A 19,768-nucleotide genomic window follows, 5' to 3' on the forward strand; every position below is an offset into this window, starting at 1 on the left:
AATGAACTGCGCTACTTACTCTTTCTGGACATGATACAACATGTATTAGACGTCGAAATTATGGAATAAGTATGCAGAAGACGAGATGACATTACACTATTTTTCTATGCAGCGCTATGAAGCTCGACAGTTGCGTCAACCACAACGCGCTCAAACCAGCTGGCGCCGGCGAGCACTGAAGTGGCGACAAGAAGCTCGAACGAGGCTGGGGTGAAAATTATTTATTGGCAATTCTCGTGAAAGAGACCGCGCTAGAAGACACCAGGGGTAGTTTCCTTCTTTAGGGTCACGTGTCGCGATGGGAGGTCAAGGCGATGGAGCACACTGGTTCGACGAACACACTGACCGCCGTACTGTCACCGATCGAAGGCGGTAGTAGTAGGGTTTATTACAAAATAACGGGAAATATAAAAATCAAAACGAAGGAAAAGATTTTGCTAGCCCCGGCAACTGCCGTCACTACGGGGGCACCTGAGCTGGGGCATCACAAAGAAAGGGTAGCAGGCCGAATGGAGAAGTGAAATAAAAGAGGTGAGGGGACAGTAAGAAAGGATGGGGGAGAGGTAACGTACACAAATCCACTATTTACACAAGAATACATATACACAGGTTGCACGCGTGATTAGTTCATAAATGAAGATAAAGCACACGCGCACAACACTTTGTACACGCAGCTGGAGTGGGGCGTCAGCTGTTGATCGTCCAAGGTAGCACTCGCGGAGCGTCCAGTCACTGCGCGACACTATACGTAGCGCAACAGACGGGGCGTCAAGCCCGTCTGCTCGAGGAATGCACAGAGGCCCACCAAGGTTCGCTCACGGGTGCGCGCACTGCCCTGCGGCCACAATAGCGTCTTGAGGGAGCCTGGTAGTATGCCCCGGTGCATAAAAGGTGTTCACGGTGAGAGTCCGCTGAATGAAGTAATGGAGCACGTTCCAAACGGAGCAAGGTAAGTCCGCAGCTGCTTCTGGCCCAGCACAATGCTCGTCAGGAAGAGAGGAATCTTCAACGACGCCGGCTCTCTCTGATGGCCCCAATGTCAGCTCGGAAGACGCCACGCCCGGTGCACGAAACAGCACGTCCAATTGGCGCACCTGCACACAGAAAAGGAGATAAAAGTTACACAAAATTAAATTACGATTTCTACTACAAATAGGCTCAGCAGGTTAGTTCGGTAGTAAACAAAATAAAGGAAAAATTTTTTGAACTTTTTCTCTTGCAGTAAAGCGAATTTCATTGATTGCTGGCTTGCGCGGTCGACGAATAACCGCACTTTTACCCCGTGGCAAAGTTTAGGGGTGTGTCGTAGTGGAAGGGCGTAGGATAGGCATGCTTCACGTGGGGTAGCTAATGCATCTGTAATCGACCTCTAGAGATAGACAAGGCGGACGTAGGAAAGCGGGGCGACAGCGGTGGAGTATCCGAGTGCACTAGGCTGTCAATAGGTCCAGGGGTTTGGTTGGGGTTTTAGGGCGCACGAAGAGATGTGCAGTTCAGGTTGACCTCGCAGTGCAGTCCGTATATGCAGGCTGTGCAGGCCGTATATTACAGGGGCGTAGGAGCGTGCGCGGGGACGACGACACTACCTCACGGAACGACAGCCGTGTAGCTAAATCTGTAAAAAGTAGATGAAAATGAACTACAAAAATGTAAACGAAAGCCTGCTGTAGCAGGCTTACTCTGCAATCAAATAATGAAAGGCAGCAACAGCACAAAATTTTCAGGAGAACAAAAACGAAACTAAAAAAGGGCGAGGTGCTTGCAAGGCCAGAAATGGCAATAAAGACATTGAAATACAATAAAGAAAGCTCTTGAAGCTCACAGGACAGTTACCACTGTGTAACGCGAGATTCAGCAACTGTTGAGTTATTTTAATTTTTCAATATACCGAGGTAAACAGTTTGACAGCGACATGTACATATGCATAGCTACAGACCACTCATACATCCTCGTTCTTAGCACTCCTCTAGTCCGCCGTTCCAGGAGCACGTCACCACCTGGGCTGAACTGCTCCTCGGGAGGAGCATTTCACAGCAGCCGCTGCAAACGGCGCGTGCCATATTCCTCTGTTCTCGCCCTACTCTCCCTCCTTTCACGGTTACCATCATCAGCCGGACCACGCCCACTGCAGGGCAAAGGCCTCTCCCATGTATCTCCAATCAACCCGGTCCTTTGCCCGATGCGGCCACCTTATGCCCGCAATATTCTTAATCTCATCCACCCACCTAACCTTCTGCCGCCCCCTGCTACGCTTGCCTCCTCTTGGAATCCACGCAGTTACCCTTAAGGACCAGCGGTTATCTTGCCTTCGCATTACATGCCCTTTCAAACCCATTTCTTCCTCTCGATTTCGACTAGGATGACATTAACCCGCGTTTGTTCCCTCACCCACTCTGCCCGCTTTCGGTCTCTTAACGTTACACCTATCATTTTTTTTCGCATCTCACTGCGTTGTCCATGACTAAAGCTGAACCTTTTTCGTTAGCCTCCACGTTTCTGCCCTGTAGGCGAGTACTGATAAGATACAGCTGTGGTATACTTTCCGCTTGAAGGATGATGATAAACTGCCATTCATGATCTGAGACAACCTGCCATATCGCTCCACTTCAATCTTCAAGTTATTTTCCTCTCATGATCCGGATCAGCTGTCACTACCTGCCCTAAGTAGACGCATGCCTTTACCACTTCCAGCACCTCGCTACCAATTGTGAACTGCTGTTCTCTTGCTAGACTGTTGAACATAACTTTGGTTTTCTGCATATTAATTTTTAGACCCACCGTTCTGGTCTTCTGTCTCTTTGTCTCTCTGCCACGGTAACCAGCCTTCGGGTTATTCCCATGGCAACCACCCGCCGATCGCGCATACCCGTGCTCTCGCCATGTCCTCCTCCTTCCACGTTAAGCACCCCCGGATGGTTCCGGTAGTAACCACTCTTCGGTTACGCACTGCTGCTGCTATTACTACTGCTACTACAACGACGTGGAACCCAGGGAACGGGTGCTTAAAAGCTTAGCTGCAAAGTGCACGCCCAAACAACGGTAAAGCTCACCCAGAGCTTCGATCCTGACGAACTGGCTTGAAGCGAGGGAGAGATCCTGTTGGAGACGAAGGCGTGGCATCAAGCTGAAACAAAAAAAAAGCATAACAAAAACGAAATAGGGCAATTAACGGAAGACTATGCGAACCGATCCTTTAGCTTAGCTTGGATTATGGGGTTTAACGTCCTAAAGCGACTCGGGCTATGAGGGACGCCGTAGTGGAGGGCTCCGGAAAATTTTGACCACCTTTATTTCCTTAACGTGCGCTGACATAGGCACAGTACACAGGCCTCTAGCATTTCGCCTCCATCGAAATGCGTCCGCCGCGGCCGGGATCAAACCCACGTCTCTAGGGGCAGCAGCCGAGCCCATTAAACACAGAACCACCGGAGCGGCTTCGAATTGATGCGGCGAAGTTGCGATAGCAGGGGGCTTTTGCCTTCCGCTTTTACTCTTAGGCTCTTTCTTGGCTTTACGAAAAATGACTCGATGACAAATTATTGGCGTAGCGTGTTCCTCTTGCTTAAGCTGCATCGCCGAAGCATTAGCCTTTCGGTTACGTTGGAGAGCTGGATCTTCAGCTTCTCGCTGCTCCTGCCGCTGTTGTGTGACCATACAATGGGATATGATGCTACGTTAGCAGTTTCGCCTTACACTGATCACCTTCTGACTGAATATATAATAAGCTTACTGTAGAGTAGAAGCGGGCGAGAGATTAGCTAATAAGGCACCATACTGCTCTGAGGCCCCCTCTTTTTTTCTAGGAGAGCACCCTAGCTGTCAATAGACGCCTCTTGGCGCAGTGGCGCATGTCTTAACCAATGGACCACCGTATATGTTGTGGTGGGAATAATAAATGGGGCAAGTGTTGCTTAGTCACCATTGCCCGTGGAGGAGGGAGCATGTGAGTGGAGAGTGAGGTATCTAAAGGGTGGATTTAACTTTTGCTTTCGCACGCCGACGCCAGCATTTTACAGAGTAGCCCTGCTACTCCTGTGGCAGTAAAAAGTGGAAGTACTTCCGAAAAAGTAAAAGAAACAGTTTAACAGAACGGAAACTACGCCAAATATGAAAGGCGTGTAAGTGCCGCGAAGTTGATACCATTCTGCGTGAGAGTACTTCAAGAGACGAACCTGGCTGTTCCGTATACAACGCATTTGATATAGCACAGAATTCACAAAGCTTACACATGACCAAAAAAAAAAACGCGGGAAAAGTGCTATCGATTGCTAATCAATTTTGCCTTATACCGAAAATCAAAGTTCAAAATCTGTTCGCTCACTTGTGGTGGACACTCAAGGCCTCGACGCCGAGGACAGGGGCAGATGGCGGCAGCTCGGTACACCATGCCAACATGAACTCGGCGTTGGCTCACTGAGGCTCTCGCAGCGGCGACGAAGACCAGGAGCAGCAGGCCACCATGTCGGCGTCCCAAAGGATCTGACTGGGGCCTCGTTGCGTTGACTGGAAGCCGCAGCCTGGGAAGCCGGTGGTGTCCCCGCGCAGACGTCAGGCCTCGGGAAGGAGACGACGAATCCCGCTTTCCCAGCTGATTACAACCTTCTGCACCTGTGCCACGTCGTTGTTGTGTCCCTGAGAAATTGGAGACTCGGGCACAAAGAGATAAACAGATGAATCGGGCAACGAAACAATAAGGAAGCGAAGTGAACAAATATAGAGACGATATTAACAAAGGAAAACAACATTGCGCACCGCAAAAGAGCCGGACTGACGTCCACCTTGCTTGGTCAAGAGGCCCTTTTGGAGGTATGCAAAGCTGTCCAGTTAGCGCAGACTATTTGGTTGGGACCAAAATGCAACGAAGGCTACACCTCAGCTATTTTGGGTGGAAGTATTGTCAGTGTAAACGACTTGTAGCAACACGACTAATCGAGAGACAGACAATTAAGGGCGAAAAATATTTTTATGAAGGGTGAACATGCCAAGGTGGGTCTTCAACTGTTGTAGACACGTAACAAACTTGCAAGTATCGATAAAACGCTTGCGGCAGGAGGCGGCGTCATACGTGTGGAAGAAAGGAAATATCTTGTCCGGTGCACGGTTGTCGGGCCAGGGCTAGAGAGCGCAGCTCGGGCATGCTGAACCAGCACCGGAACCATATGTCGGATATCTGCAAAGGCAAACGATAAAAACCTTCAGTAAACGAACCCAACGAACGAAGGGAAGTAATAAGTTACGTTCCCGCTACTCAGGCGTCCGACGGTCACAATGTGCACTTCCCGCACTGTCAGCAGCGCATGTGGTGTCTACCACTTCACCTTCGACTAAACTGCAACCACTTCCCCCTTACAGAGTGTCGAGACATCCTCAGGGGTACCGCGTCCATCTGCAGCTTTGTCAGTTTTCTCGCTTCGATAATCCTCGGTCCTGCTTATCGAAAACGCAGAAAACTCGACGCTGCGTTGCAGTGCAATCGAAGCTGCCGACAGTACTACAGTGCTTGTTTCATGAGGAAGAGGCAGGCCGCACGAAAATAATCTTGCACGGCCGGTAACTGCCATGTCGGTCCACATCTGCAAAGAAAGAAAAAAATAGGAGACCTGCTGTAGATACGCAAAGATATCGCAGTTGTGAATACTCACCGTGACGGAACAGTTAACGCTGCGGTTCGCCCGAGAAACCGGGCCGCAGTGATGCCTGAACAAGGAAAGCTGACTACCGACCTTGGCTGCGGCGGAAAACGATGTGCCGCAGACCGCAGGCTGCGTCCGTTCTTCGGAGTTGCTGGACGAGGCTGGCGAGAATTTCCGAGCGCCGTGTACGACAACAAACCACATGTCATTCAAGAGCACATCCGTGCCTGGGCGTTCGGCGGCGACATAGTGGCTTGGTCGCAACGTCGGTCGGAACGGATTTTTCTTCCGTGACACAAACGGCAGCGGGCTCGCATATCTAAGTCCCCTTGAGGCAGCGAGTAATGCGGGGCGTACGTACTACACCCGGGCAATCCTTTAACAGTACCGCGCGAGCGTCGACCAAACGGCTTGTCAGCGCCCTATCATGGCGGGGAGCGGCTAAGCCAGCCGGAATAACCACATGCGCCCAAGTTTGCCCACAGACGACAATCGTTGTGCGGGCTAACTTGCGCGCACGCGGTTATTCTCGCTAGCTTCGCCGCTCCCCGCCGTGATAGGGCGCTGACAAGCAGTTTGGTCGACGCTCGCGCGGTACTGTTAAAGAATTGGCCGGGTGCAGTTTCCTCGCTGGCTCAATACCTACAGCTGGCCTGTAGTGTGAGCTAAGCCTAAAGCTATGCGCACCGCGGATCCTACCCACTGCGTTTCTGTCACGGAAAAGAAACCCGATGGCGACAGTCCACGAAACCTCTTCACACTGCGTATCGCATTTTAACTTTTATCGAATGTTCGCGAAAACAACGCTAGTAAACATGAATTTCTCACTAAAAGCCAATAGCAGGTTTCGCGGACATACGTCGCCCTCGCCGCGAGGCTTAGCCCCGCACTCACCTTCGATGCCGGCGGCCTGGCTCGGGGATACGTTCCTCGGCAGTCGTTGTTCGGCCATGGGTACACACCAGGCGTCTTCAAGGGGGGACGGCGAACACGGCGGTAACCCACTGGCAACGGACACAAAGTCAAGAAGCCCTGCCGCTAGTACTGCGAAAATATGTCCCCGCACTCCGTCGCACAGCACCACCAAAGGGACGGTATACGCAGTTACTGTCGCATCTCTCTTCCGCGAAGCAGGAGGCGCGAAGCTCAGCGGCTTGCGCATGCGCGTTGGTGTCACCGAAGGGGTTTATCTTCGGCGATCTGCGGTGTTGAGACCATCAGCGACCGATTACGTCCGCTGGGCTCAGGTGCCGGAAACAGTGACTGGGCATCGCCGCGCCGCTGCTTCCATGTCTTGCTGCGGCAGCTGCGGCCAGCCATTTTTTTTTAACTTTAGTTCTGTACCTTTGGGGCAGCACGATAATGTGATATCAAGATCTTGCTTTAGACACGCGCAAATTTCATCGTGGGTATGAGTGCTTGAATTTGGGCGACGTTTATTGCCCCTCGCGTCTCTTGCTCTTATAAAAAAAAAAACAGTCCGAAAGCTTAGGCGCCTAGGGATAATTTTCGTCTCCCTTCTTCATCGGTTGCAATGGGTTGCAACTTCCGCAGAGTGAACGAAACGCCTTCAAAGACCAAAGTGCTGAGCAGTTGGGAAAGATTGGCGAGATGCTATCCGCTCGATTTTTCCGATTTCTCTTCTTCAGCACAGTACTTTCCTTTGTGCCCCGTTTGTAGCTATGTTTTACTGTTTTACTCTCCCCCCCCCTCAAAAAAAAAAATCCGTGGTCTGTGCGTGTGCGTCTACACTCACCGGAAGCACCCTTTGGAGGAGGCACACCAATCTCAACATTCCGGAATCTTTGCCTACCACCACCTACCCGCGCCTATACCTCCAGAAGGCCTTCATCCACCCATCTTCACCCTCCTGTAGCCTCCCCCCATCAGGAACCCTCGCAGCACCAGAACGAAAAATTGAATGATCAAGTGAACTGATGCGGCTTGGCTGCGACAGGAACCGGTTTTGGTTTTCGCTTTACAAAGGTCGTTTTCACTTTGCGTTTTTGAGTTCGAGGGCTTCTGGTTTGCTTTTTCGAGGGCTTCTGGTTGGTGGAAACTTCTGGGGGGTGCAGGTGGTTGAGAGTGGAGGTGGGAGTGTGGTGGGCTCCTTTCTTGATTTTCTGGTGCGAGGAAAATTCTGGAGGGTGGAGATGAGTGGAGGGAAATTCTCTGAATTACGAATTTCTGAATAATTCTCTGGATAAAGCATTTCGCGAACATATGCGTGCGGGACGATTCCCTCTCCGTTGGAAAGCTTTGTTTTGGGGGATTATGGAACAGATTGGCCTTTTCAAGCACTGGAAAAAAAACATTGTCTTTATTATCTCTATGTGTCGAGCCTGCAGTCTCGAAAATTGGACCTCCTTCCCATTTTCGAGAACCATTACAAATGTAACGACTGTGCCATTGAAACTGAGCTTACCCTGAAACTCCGGCAGCGAGAATGCATACAGGAGCCCTATCTTGCGCTCGTGGCGCAAATCAAGTTGCTTACCCCAAGAAGTGTGGTGCCCACCCACCGACACATTGGACCCACATCTACGCTCCAAAAGCGCAACCAAGCCGCCGCGGTGGCTCAGTGGTTATGGCGCTCGGCTGCTGCCCCGAGAGGCGCGGGTTCGATCCCGGCCGCGGCGGACGCATTTCGATGGAGGCGGAATTCTAGAGGCCCGTGCACTGTGCGATGTGCGTGCATGTTAAAGAACCCCAGGTGGTCGAAATTTCCGGAGCCCTTCACTACGTCGTCCCTCATAGCCTGAGTTACATTGGGACGTTAAACCCCCATAAAACAAAACCAAAAGCGCAACCGACCATCCATACACCCACCTCCACTCATTTTGACCCCCCAGAAAAATTCTGCCACTTGTGCGTAGCAAAATGCTTTGAGTAAAGGATTAAGGTAAAAACATGAAAGTAATCATCGAGAGTAAATTCAACTATTGCAGCATTCTCGCATCAGGTTTCATGATCGTCCTGGCAACTTTTCCCACGTGAAAATCCTATGCTATACATGGTTCTGTCAAACGTTTTTTTTTTTGTTCTGGCAACAGTACGATTTAGCCCCAGAACACTATACGGTATGAAGAATTTGGACAGGCGCGTTTTTCGAGCAAGCAATAACCACAGAAAAAAAAGGGATCGAAAGCTGGCGAGTCACCTGCACTGGCGCCTTATCAAACACCGCGCGGAATGCTTCGCTTGCCGCTCAGCCTTATCAAAACCAGCCCGACACGCGCCATGTGCGTCAGCGCTTTTTCAATCGCTGCGCGCCCTGCGCCGTCTGCACAGGCGCACTTTTTCAACTTTTTCAAACGCCGCGCCATTGATACCGGAAGCTTTCTGGGGCTAGTACCATCATCAGCCCCCGCGTTTGTTTACAAACGTCAAAAGCGTGTACTAATACAGCACGCTGAAAAAAATTAATTGGGGCGATCATGAAGCCTGATGTGAGAATGCTGCGAAATAAGTTGGATTTACCCTCCTCGATGATTACTTTTATGCTTTACCGAATGCTTTTACTGGGTGAGTGGAGGTTTGTCGATAATGGCGATGGAGGAAATGGCTGGCGTGTCGTGCTACTGGAGGACAGCTGGCTTTCTCACTGGGTCTTTAAATTTGATTTCGCCGTCGCCTTCCCGTTCCGCAGTTGCGTGGGCTGCTAGTGGGTGGAAGCGTTGTGGAGGGTGGAGGTAGGTGACTTGGTGGTAGGTGGCGGATCTGTAGGGTAGAGTGGAATGGGTGGGCGGTGAATGGCGCTTCTGGAGGATGAACGTAGCGGGCGCGGGGTGAGGCTATAAATCGAGGGTGTCATTGGGTGGAGGGCTTTAACTGATACGCACAGTGGCGAGGACCCAGATGAGTGCGGTGGAGGGCTAGTTGGTGCGGCATTCTACTAAGAATAACATCGGGCGAGAATGACATCCGGGATCCCTTGATCCGCAGCCCTGGCGAAATCCGCGTCAGAAGAATACGCATAAGCCGCCGTGGTGGCAAAGTAGTTATGGTGCCCGGCTGCTGGCCTGAACGACGCGGGCTCGCATTTCGCAGCGGTCACATTTCGATGGAGGCGAAGTGGTAGGCGCCCATGTACTGAGCAGTGTCAATGCACGCTAAAGAACTCCAGGCGGTCGAAATTATCCAGAGCTCTGCACCACGGCTTCCCAAGTACCCTGAGTTGCGCTGGGGTGTTAAACCCCGGGTAACCAAACCAAACAAGAAGACACATAACAATCAAAGCTCAAATTGCCGATAACTACGAGGACATCAGAGGAAAGCGCGCCATCTTAACCTCAGTAATACCCGTCACTGCTTCGTGAAATGAGCTCATACCACCATCTAGTGCGTTGCATTTACTACTAAAAATTATACTAGATGCCCGCTTCAGTATAGAGCTCACTGTTTATTTTTTAATTTACCCTGCGAGAAGAAAAAAAGGGAATAGAAAACTCAGGCCATGAAATATTGAAGAAACAATTATCCGCAAGCTTCCTGCCGTCATGCCTTCTTTTCACCGCTGTTCTATACACTGTTTGATGCACCGGATCAATGCTGCAACTCTCTCACCGCCGCTCGCTATAAGGTGACGCTGGTTGCTAAGCGATCGCGGCGGCTCCAAGCGAATGACCACTGCTATTGACCACACTTTACATATCCCCTGGAACATATGTAAGTACATCCTTAATGGCTCAGGCCCATCTGGCCAGCCTTGCCTTTGGCCAGCAAGTGTTCGGAAGAAGTTTTTGGCTGCCACACACTATGACGGCAGAATCACCATTTGCCCGAGAAAGCTCCCAGTGTAAGCGATCGCTGTAAAGGGGCTCCCTCGGATGTCCCTGGGATGCCCCTCAGGTAAAAATTTTGCTTGGGTTAGTTGGTTAATGCTTGAAGATGTAATTAAAACGGCTCGACGAACGAGGACAAAAGTAGAACACACAGGACAGGACAGGACAGGCGATGGTCCTATCCTGTGCGTTCTACTTTTGCCCTCGTTCGTCGAGCCATTTTCATTACATCTTCATGTCCCTCGGATATCCCACGACCCAATTTCGGACTGAAAAAAAAAAGTCGTTTTAGATAATGCCTACATTATGCTTAATAGTCATTCGTGATTCTGTCCACAAAGTTTTATTCTGGTGCTAGATTTAATTTCCAGACATTCGCACTTCACCCCAACAAAAAAGCACCAGTCCACTACTTTGACTTCTTTGTTAGTACCCCATTCTGAAAAAGAAAACAGTACAGTGTTATTAAATTATAGATTTGGTTGCTTCGCTTGAAGCTCTGCGATATTCGCAGTTGCACAATTATATGGCTCCTGTCTGAGTGTATCTGCAGGTACCAATTACGTCCGCTTAGAGCTTTCATTACTACGGCCTTAAGAACATTTACGTTTGCATTTGTTACTAGTTGTAGAAATCTTGAATCAGACATGTAATTCTTGACGTACAGCTTAATGCGCTTCCGTAAATTACCGCAAGTTTTACGGCGTGGAGCTCTGGTGAGTTTTAACAAAGGGGCACAGCGACTGTCAGACGATATAATTTACGAATTCTGCATTTGAGGCATGAGGGTACAAGAGCAGTGATTACTTTCCCCATCGCTGCAAAATGTAATTCTTACTTCTGGCTATGAAATGTGTTTCATTTTCAGAGAAGACCCACCGAAGCTGGTCCACACCGAGCCCGGGAATTCTCAAAAGTACAGCAGGCTTCTAACGAAGCCTTTCCAAACTGATTGTCACTGTTGACCCACAGGAAACTTACCGTGCCTCGCGAGGTCCCGTGGGACCGCATGAATTATATAATTACGAAAACTCTTTGGGCAACACGCCTGTGCAATCTTCGAGGGTACCTACACGCGCGTCTACACCTGCTCGGTGGTATCATGTATACGGTAGTGAGATATGTGGCCTAGAGTGCAAAGCAGGAAGATGGCAATTATCGTAAACAATAACAACGACACAGAGCATGTTTTTATTGAACTGCACGGCGATGTCTTAAAGAAAGGACATGCGTGGGCTTGTTGTTGCATTGTGTTTGATGGCTCACAAGCGACAAGGTTATCATGCGTCAAACGCAATATTTAGTGTGTTCGTTATGGCGGTAAGAACTGAAGTGTTTTTAAGATACTGCAACGGATAATCCGTGGGCAGACGATGTAGAGGAAGTGTCTGGGTGATGCGCGCGCATTGTCCGGTGCTCCCTTTGATCTGCGCTCTGTGCCCTGGTCGCCCTTGCGTCGAACCATCCTTCGGGCAACGTAACATTATAACCTGTTTAAGAGCATTACTTCTCATGAGGAACTAAAAACGCAGGAAATTTCGATAGGCGCATTATCTCTTAGGAGCCTGCTGGGGTGGTTGGTAGTAAGATTGCATAAAATGTTTTATGCTTAGTTTCTCGAGTTTTGTGCACAAGAGTGCACAAAACCTTTCGCATACCAGTTTGCCTTTCTTCAGGAGAATGAAGTTATGTGTCAGATGTGTATGTTCAATGTGAAGTTGGAATAAAACTGCTTCAATCAGGTGTTCTTGGCGTCTTCGTGACTTCTAGTCAGCTAGGATTGCCTTAACCAGGTGCTGTTCGTTCTTTACTTAGTTGTCCCTTGAAGCCTGCCATTTTTCTTTCGGCTTATTCTGTGCGAACTTCATGCAGTCTTCATGAGGTAAGTTTACTTCTTTTATTTTGCCACCGGCATGCATCAGCTCTCTCGTTCTCGATTACTTCTACGTGGCTAACCCTTGTACTGTTATCGCAATAAAATGATCTGTCTGTTCTGGGTGACACGACACTGGAACAGATCACAAATAGTAAGCGGCGGGTTGGTCACTCTAACCAAGTAGACTTACGACGTCTCGAATCTATGCGGAAGTCCTATTTGAAATTGGCGATGAAGAGATCCCAGCGGCTGTTGCTGACATAACCTGACGATACCCTCACCTGACTTTTTCCCCGAAAGTACTGAAGCCGTCTTCAGTGGTAGATCGGAGAGTTCAAAGTGTATCTCCACAGCATTACACGTGCGGCACTAAAGCCACAGCAGCGTCTAGTGGCACTACGCTTTACCACTCCTGCGGAGAAGATTGATAGCACTGGAACAATTTACAAGCTTGACGCGTCAGCAGTTTCAACACATGACATACGTCTGGGATACCATGCACAAGACAAAGAAGATGTGCACCTTTCGAGGAAGAGTGCCTAAAAAAAAAAAAGCCGAATGCTGGCGAAACCAACTGCAAGGCAGTGCGGACGGGAGTGCGTTGAAAGGGGCATCGCTTATCCGCTGCACCACTGCGCCAGGAGTGGTGGGAAGACTCCCAAGGATCTATGAATGTAAAGGAGAGAATGACAAATTCTGCATTTATGGATATTAGCCCCATTATCGCTACCTGAACAACTGCCATTTGTGAGCAGTGGATCAGATCACCGGAGCCGAAATGAAAACAAAAGGGCTAGCGTTGTTGTTGTAGTGGTTTTATTAAAAAAATAATAATAATAGTAAAAAGGAAGGAAAAGATTTTTGCTAGCCCCGGCATCTGCCATCGATACTGAAGCACCTGAGCTGGGGCAGCAGAAATAAAGGATAGCAGGCAGAATGGAGAAATGAAATGAAAGAGGTGAGGGGACAGGAAGAGAGGAAAAGTGCTAGCGTACCTAATTGGCATTTGGGATAAGTACTGAAATCGATCATAGTTTTTTTTCCGCGGATTTCTCGCTCAAAGCCAGCGACACACAATGATGCCAGGCTTTTCTGCGACATCATCATCATCATCATCATCAACCTGACTACGCCTACTGCCGCAGAAAGGCCTCTCCCATGTCTTGCCAATTAACCCTGTCCTGCGCCACCTGCGGCACACTCTCCCCGCAAACTTATTAACCTCATCCTCCCGCCTAACTTTCTGCCGCTTCCTGCTACGACACGGGGCCCTTAACCCTATCGCGTTAAACAACTGCAGGTGCGTCATTTCCGCATGTGCGAACGGCTATGTGTCTGCAATCGCACACGTGATCAGATTAGACAAAGCCTTTATTGTCGGTGACGCAAACAGCTCGCCTGTTTCGGGTGGCAGCCTAAGCGAGAAGTCTGTCATCCGCGGAATCGCTGCCACTCCCCCTTACGCCGGGCCTCCTCGAGAACTGTGCGGGAGGCCATTCGTGAAAGCAGGATGTGATACTTTTGCCCACTTAAGATCTCTGTCGCACTGGTGCAGTAGGAGTCGCGAACGCACTTGGATTCGCGCGTGTTCGACTCATGGCTGGCGTTGTTGGTTCTTTTCTCTTCTTTTTTTATCGCATTTCCACATGCGTAACGCCGCTGGGCTCCTCACGTCTTCACTAGCACATGAAATAAATTATCTGATTTCATTTGATTGATTGCTCACGTATGACGCCTTGAAGACCACAAAATGTTGCTTATCATTTTAAGCTAAAGATGACTGTATCCGTCTGCAAAGGATCGAAAACAAGCAAACAGCCTTGCTGCTTGCACAATGCTATAGGCTAGCGACAAGCCAGCTCATTCTGCTGCTCTACAAAATTAAAATTCATAATCACTGACAGTCCGTGTATCACTCAGCACTTATGCATCTCATTGCTAGGTGAGAAAGTGCCTAGTTCGAAACGCTTTTTAAGCGGGCCATTCCTCAGGCACATTTCTAGACATACAGTAGAGTGGGCCATAAAAAGAATTAAAAGTAATATTGCCCCGCCCGACATTTCTAGACAGTCAGAAATACATTTGTTGCGATTTATTTACCTGCCATTTGCTTGTCGCATGCTCCCCTACATGTTTATGACTGGTATTCACTTCCCCATGCCGACATTGTTTTTGACCGCAGGGTCGATGTACTACACGTTTGAGACCCGCCGTCGTCGTACTGCAATCCGCGGTGTAGCGGATCGATGAAAACTCGTTCCTTCGTTACTTCCGTGCACCACTTGTTCGATAGTTCGGTGAGAGGGGCGCTGCCGCCAGGCGCCAGATTCCAGACGGCTTCATCGCAGGGCAAACCCACAGCAGGTGGTGCATGTCTGCCTAAGCATTCCGGGATTTGCAGGTCGGACACCGGGGGCGCGGACTTAAGTCTCTAAACTGAGGCCACTTTCGAGTTACGTCAGGAGTGAGGGCAACCCCGACCCGGATCCTCCGAAGCGCAACCCCCTCTGCTCGGGTAAGATCGCGGGGGAGGGTTACCGTACACGGAGGGACGAGAGCACGTGTTCAGTGCCAGAGGCTGGCATCATCTAGATTTTTGAACCGAGGCAATGACGTGGTTGGTGCCACATGATGTGCCGCAGGATTTGCAAAGCTTTGGGACTCCGGAGGTCACGTGGGATCCACTCGATACGAATTGGTTGCATCCCCCTGTGGCAGCCGGGAGCGAGCGAACAAACAGCCCGCTATCGCGCCGCACTTGCAGTCTGTCGCGTAACTTCAAACATTCATCGCTTATTCGCTCGCCACGCACGCCTCACGACGTGCGTATCTTGCGGGAGAAACATCGCCGTCAGCACTCAGCGAGGAGAATGCCGGCAGTTGAAGGGGCGATAGCGAAGGAATGATTTTCATCCCGCGGCAGAGGCAATCTCGCACGCAAAGCGTCAGCTTTCTGGAGTCAGCGAACTCGTCCCCGGACGGCCGACGCGAAAGTTGCGTGCGCCTGCAGCAGGAAACGGAAAAAAAAAGTGTCACCGACACCATTCGCCTCGTGCAAGCCTTCGTCTCATCCGGATAATATATGAGACTCCTTATCTGAGGCTCATCGAGCCCTATAAGTCTCCCTGTTTCCACACCCAAGGAACAGCTCCTTCAACAGGCGCCTTCTCGAATACCCCAATTTCGTGCGCGTGTACGCACCACTGCGAACAACATGGATCGTTCCACACTATATATAGCGCGATCAACTCAGGACCACTCTGCTACCCAGAAATATGTACATGGGCCGCCGCTCGGCCAGAGCCCAAGCCATTCAGCAGGCCTAAACACAGCATGAAGGCATATCCTAATGCTGACGCTGCCGGCGCAGACCGGGGCCTCGCAATAATTGCAGTTGCGAATGAACATATGCGGTCTCAACTCTCGTTGCAGCTCCCCTGCGGAGGCTGAAGAAATCGCTATTGCTGTTCCTGCTACCAACGTCGCCTCCCAGTACACCCGTATACTGACTGACGATTATCATCATCATCAGCCTGACTACGCCCACTGCAGGGCTAATGCCTCTCCCATTTATCTTAATTAACCCGGCCCTTTGCCAACTGCGGCCACCGTATCCCCGCAAACTTGTTAATCTCATCTGCCCACCAACAATACAATCAGCTTACAAAACATACACCACAGGGGGGGTCACCTCACTTGCGGAGTGTCTTCCTTCATAAATCTGGGTGTTGTCCCTTAGTCATGTGTTCCTTCTGCAATGGATCTGAAAAGTCGAAAAACTTCCTTCTTTCCTGTCACCGATTCGCCTCCCATTTATTATTATTATTTTTTTTGCTGAGAAACAGGACTCAAGCCCGGCACCACCGTTTGTCCTGGGTCACTCGCTTTGCTTTCTAAAGTTAACCAGGGCGGCTAGCGTTGAACATTGTGCCTTAATTCCCTGCCCCCTTATTTATGTATACAAGCTGCTCATCCATATAAGTTTGGTGGTACATATACCACACCAAATATGGAAGGTTCCAAGTCATGGGGTCGATTCGTACGCCGTGAGCTGTCCGCAGCGGTCACGCCACCTTGGCGGGCGATTGCTTCCGCGGTGTCCACGTCAAGGCGGCAGTCGAGACGAGCATCGCTGGTGCGCGCACGGTAGGGCCGGGCTAACGAGTGACAGAGGAGCCGTTCTTCACGGCTGGACGACGCGACCGGCTCGTTATCGGCAGCCGTCCCTTCTCGCCTGCAGCGCGATCCCAAGTTCTCTGCAGTGGAGCGGTTGCTGGAAGACGGGCACGAATCCGCAACACAGGGGCACTAAGATGGTCACCCTACAAGGTTCTTTAAACCGGCACTGCGATTTCGGAGTGAACTGGGTGAACAAGCCACGTTGACTTCTGTCCTAAATGAGAAAGCGAGGATATGTTTGTTTTTGTTCGATAGAGGGGGGGGGGGGATAGGAAAGAAAAGGCTTTACTCACTTCATCTCGCGAACCTCTCCTATGGCGTATGACATGACAGGACACCGTTTTGTACATTCTTGACGAGCCGCCAGAAAGGGGCGTAAGCTAGGCGGGTCAACGTGCGGGGGCACAGCATGCTAGCAGGGATGAATGCGTTTTACGGCGGAGCGCTCCTTGAGCCGTGTGTCGTAAACGCCGTAGACACGACCCCAACAAGTCAAATGAACCGGTTTGCGAGGTACAAACCAGCCGCAACAGAGGGCTTTCAAGGCCTGGACCATCGCGACGTGCAAGGCGTGTATACAGGCGGAGTCAGTATGAAGGTGATCAGTTTAAGGCGAATTTGCACGTATAAGGGGCTCCAAGGCAATTAATATTTACGAGAAGACCAAACAAAATATATCACAATAGTCTCGATCTATCATCCCTGCGTCCTTCACGGCCCAGTCTTTAGAGATTGAGGGATCATAATGGCAGAAAAAAAATTCCTTCGTTTGGTCAGAAGGTACGAAAGCCCCAACACCGTACTGACGCTGACTTTAAATGAGTCTATAAACGCAGGAAACCAGAAACTATCAAGTCGTCATTCGGAAAAGATGAGCTTGAGTAGTTGTCATGTGTGCCCGGAACACCGTCACTGCGATCTAAGACAGACACATCACAAAAAGAACAGGACATGGCCGTCCTGCACATTTCGTGGTGTGTCTTTGTCTTATAACTCACTAACATTCTTCCAGTCATGAGTCATGATCAACCAACCCAACTTGCTGCTCTAATGCATGACATACGTGCCTCAAAAATGGATGGGAGAAACAAAGCAGCGTAAGGCATTGTTGGTTAATCATTGCAAAGCTGAAACAACTTGATTCAGTGCTGAAAGGTGCGCAAGTATGTCTGAAATTATTGTAACACTTCAATAAAATGTTTTTGCTTAGTAATGTGCTTTCCAGCCGCAGAAAAAGAACTAGAGCATCACACTACGCACTGTCGATGGCAGCGAAATCTCCACTTACCTGTTCGGAGGTTCCCCGCCATTACAGCAGGACAGCGAATGTGAACGCTTGTGATTATTAATTTTGTTGTGGGGCCACACAGTTGCGTTCTACAAAACAAAAAGAAAGAACTGAGGTACCGGCAAAAGCGTAGTGAATTGCGGCTCAATTTCACGTTGCATTGTGAATAGGTTCAAATGCAGTCTGGGAAGTTTGCAGCCTACAACATTTCACCTGTTGTACTCGACTCTTCGTTAAAAATTCCCCTCACCCTTAACTATATTCTTGCCTGTAGGACTCAACACACTTGCTGATTTTAAAGTGAATGTTTGAGTTATCCACGCATTTATAAATTCTTTTCTATGGTGTGACAACAGGGAATGCTAAGCGCGTCGTGCGGGTTCCGGTTCGTTGTTCATGTACGTTTCGCAGCTTAATATTTCGCGAGTACACGAAGGACCAAATAAGTAAAGGAGTTCCATTCTACTCAAGAAAAAAAAAGAATAAGATACTGCCCTGGCGTTTGGAAATCAGCGTTGCCAACATGCGGTAGCTACGTAACACTTAGTATCGGCGACCTTTAGTATCAGTCCTCCTGCACGTGTTCGCTGCGCTGTTGTGGGTCATGAATACAGTATATCAACTCGCCCAAATTTCTTCACTGATCGGCGCCAGCAACTCGGGGAGTTTTGGTGGAGGCCACATTACCTCCTGCGCTCATGCTCGGCGTTCAAATACGCCGAAATATTCTCCAGACAGGCCGCAGTGTATGAGAGGGCTACTCGGACGTTCTGATCCTGCACCTTCTTTTTTTTTTGTCACTTAGCATAAGATATCACAGATGAACAACTCTGTTGGGAACTTTGGGCAGGAAGCATTTCCCAACTCACAGAGGTGCATGATATACTGTTTTTACGCTCGTAATCTTCCTCAGAGTTTCGCGTGCAGTACGTACTGCCAGCGCTCTGGAAAGCGAATGCGGAGAGAAGGATCGCGTTTGTACACGTCGTCTCATTTTACGTGAACTGGTTTATTCTAACCAGGTGCACGGAGCCCTGTGACTTTACTGCCGTGTCAGGAACGCCCTTGGGATTCAGTGTCGACGATAGCATCGCCTGCCAAGGTTACGCTACAACAAAGGCTTCGTTTGTGAACTTTTTGTTCATTCACCGCAGTCTCTGTCCAACAATACAATCACCGCCAAATGCGGTGCGTTGCCGTTATCAGCAAGCAAAGCCATGGCCGTCTCTATAGGTATCGGAAATCCGGCAAGGATGCCACGGGTGTAAATGCCGGGTGGGAGGGGAGAGCGAGGGACGTACAAATATTCCGCCAATAGGCGACTGATGGTCAGTGCGCCCCTTTACACAATGTGTGCGGGTGCAAGGAGACGACAGCAAACAATTAAAGCAGCTCAGCTGATCGGAAGCACATTATATCCGCGAATTCTCTGAACGACGGCCTTGAGGTCTTTATAACGGTACAAGTACGTGCGATTATCTGCACATGCCTCCTGGCGTATACTGCGAATACAAATATAATTCTATGAGATCAGGTATCAAAGATGACTGAGTAGCGCACGTCCTGTCTGTTTTCTACTGCACCCCTTGTTTCACCCGCGTACGCGTTCTACCCGCCAGGCCACTTGCACTAACTGGCCCACCAGTCAGTCCACTCTTGCGACTAGGCCACGAAGTCGCCGCAGCGAACAAACACGTAAGGGGCGGCGAGTGCTGCCGCGGCATCAAGGTGTCCCCACGCACGTTCCTTCGCGCCATTCGTGATGTAGTGCACGCGAGGGGCGACGAAAAAAATGGAAAAGAGAAATGGGGCCGCCGCCACGTCTTTCGACTGGAGCGGCCCCATTGGGACCGATCACGGCGACCTGAGTGGCGGCCAGTCGCTCTGGGGTATTTCCACGCGATGCGACGCAGGCCGGCTGACCAGCGAAATGAAATCCTTCCTCGTCCGGCACACGCATTCCCAGTTCTCCAGGGTCTGCCATTCGCGGACTGTCTAGGCAAAGCTT

The 19,768-nt window shown here is 50.0% G+C and overlaps 1 long non-coding RNA gene across 1 annotated transcript; it reads right to left on the reverse strand.

The window, feature by feature from the left end:
* Positions 1–209: 209 nt before the first annotated feature.
* Positions 210–6,742, reverse strand: LOC144123639 (uncharacterized). Its single transcript, XR_013313129.1, has 3 exons — positions 4,322–6,742; positions 3,051–3,124; positions 210–1,094 (listed from the first exon to the last, which is right to left on the reverse strand). It is a non-coding gene; the product is annotated as an uncharacterized LOC144123639 (long non-coding RNA).
* Positions 6,743–19,768: the final 13,026 nt, after the last annotated feature.

This window comes from Amblyomma americanum, chromosome 3 (genome assembly GCF_052857255.1).
Source record: "Amblyomma americanum isolate KBUSLIRL-KWMA chromosome 3, ASM5285725v1, whole genome shotgun sequence".
NCBI classification, from domain to species: Eukaryota; Metazoa; Arthropoda; class Arachnida; order Ixodida; family Ixodidae; genus Amblyomma; species Amblyomma americanum.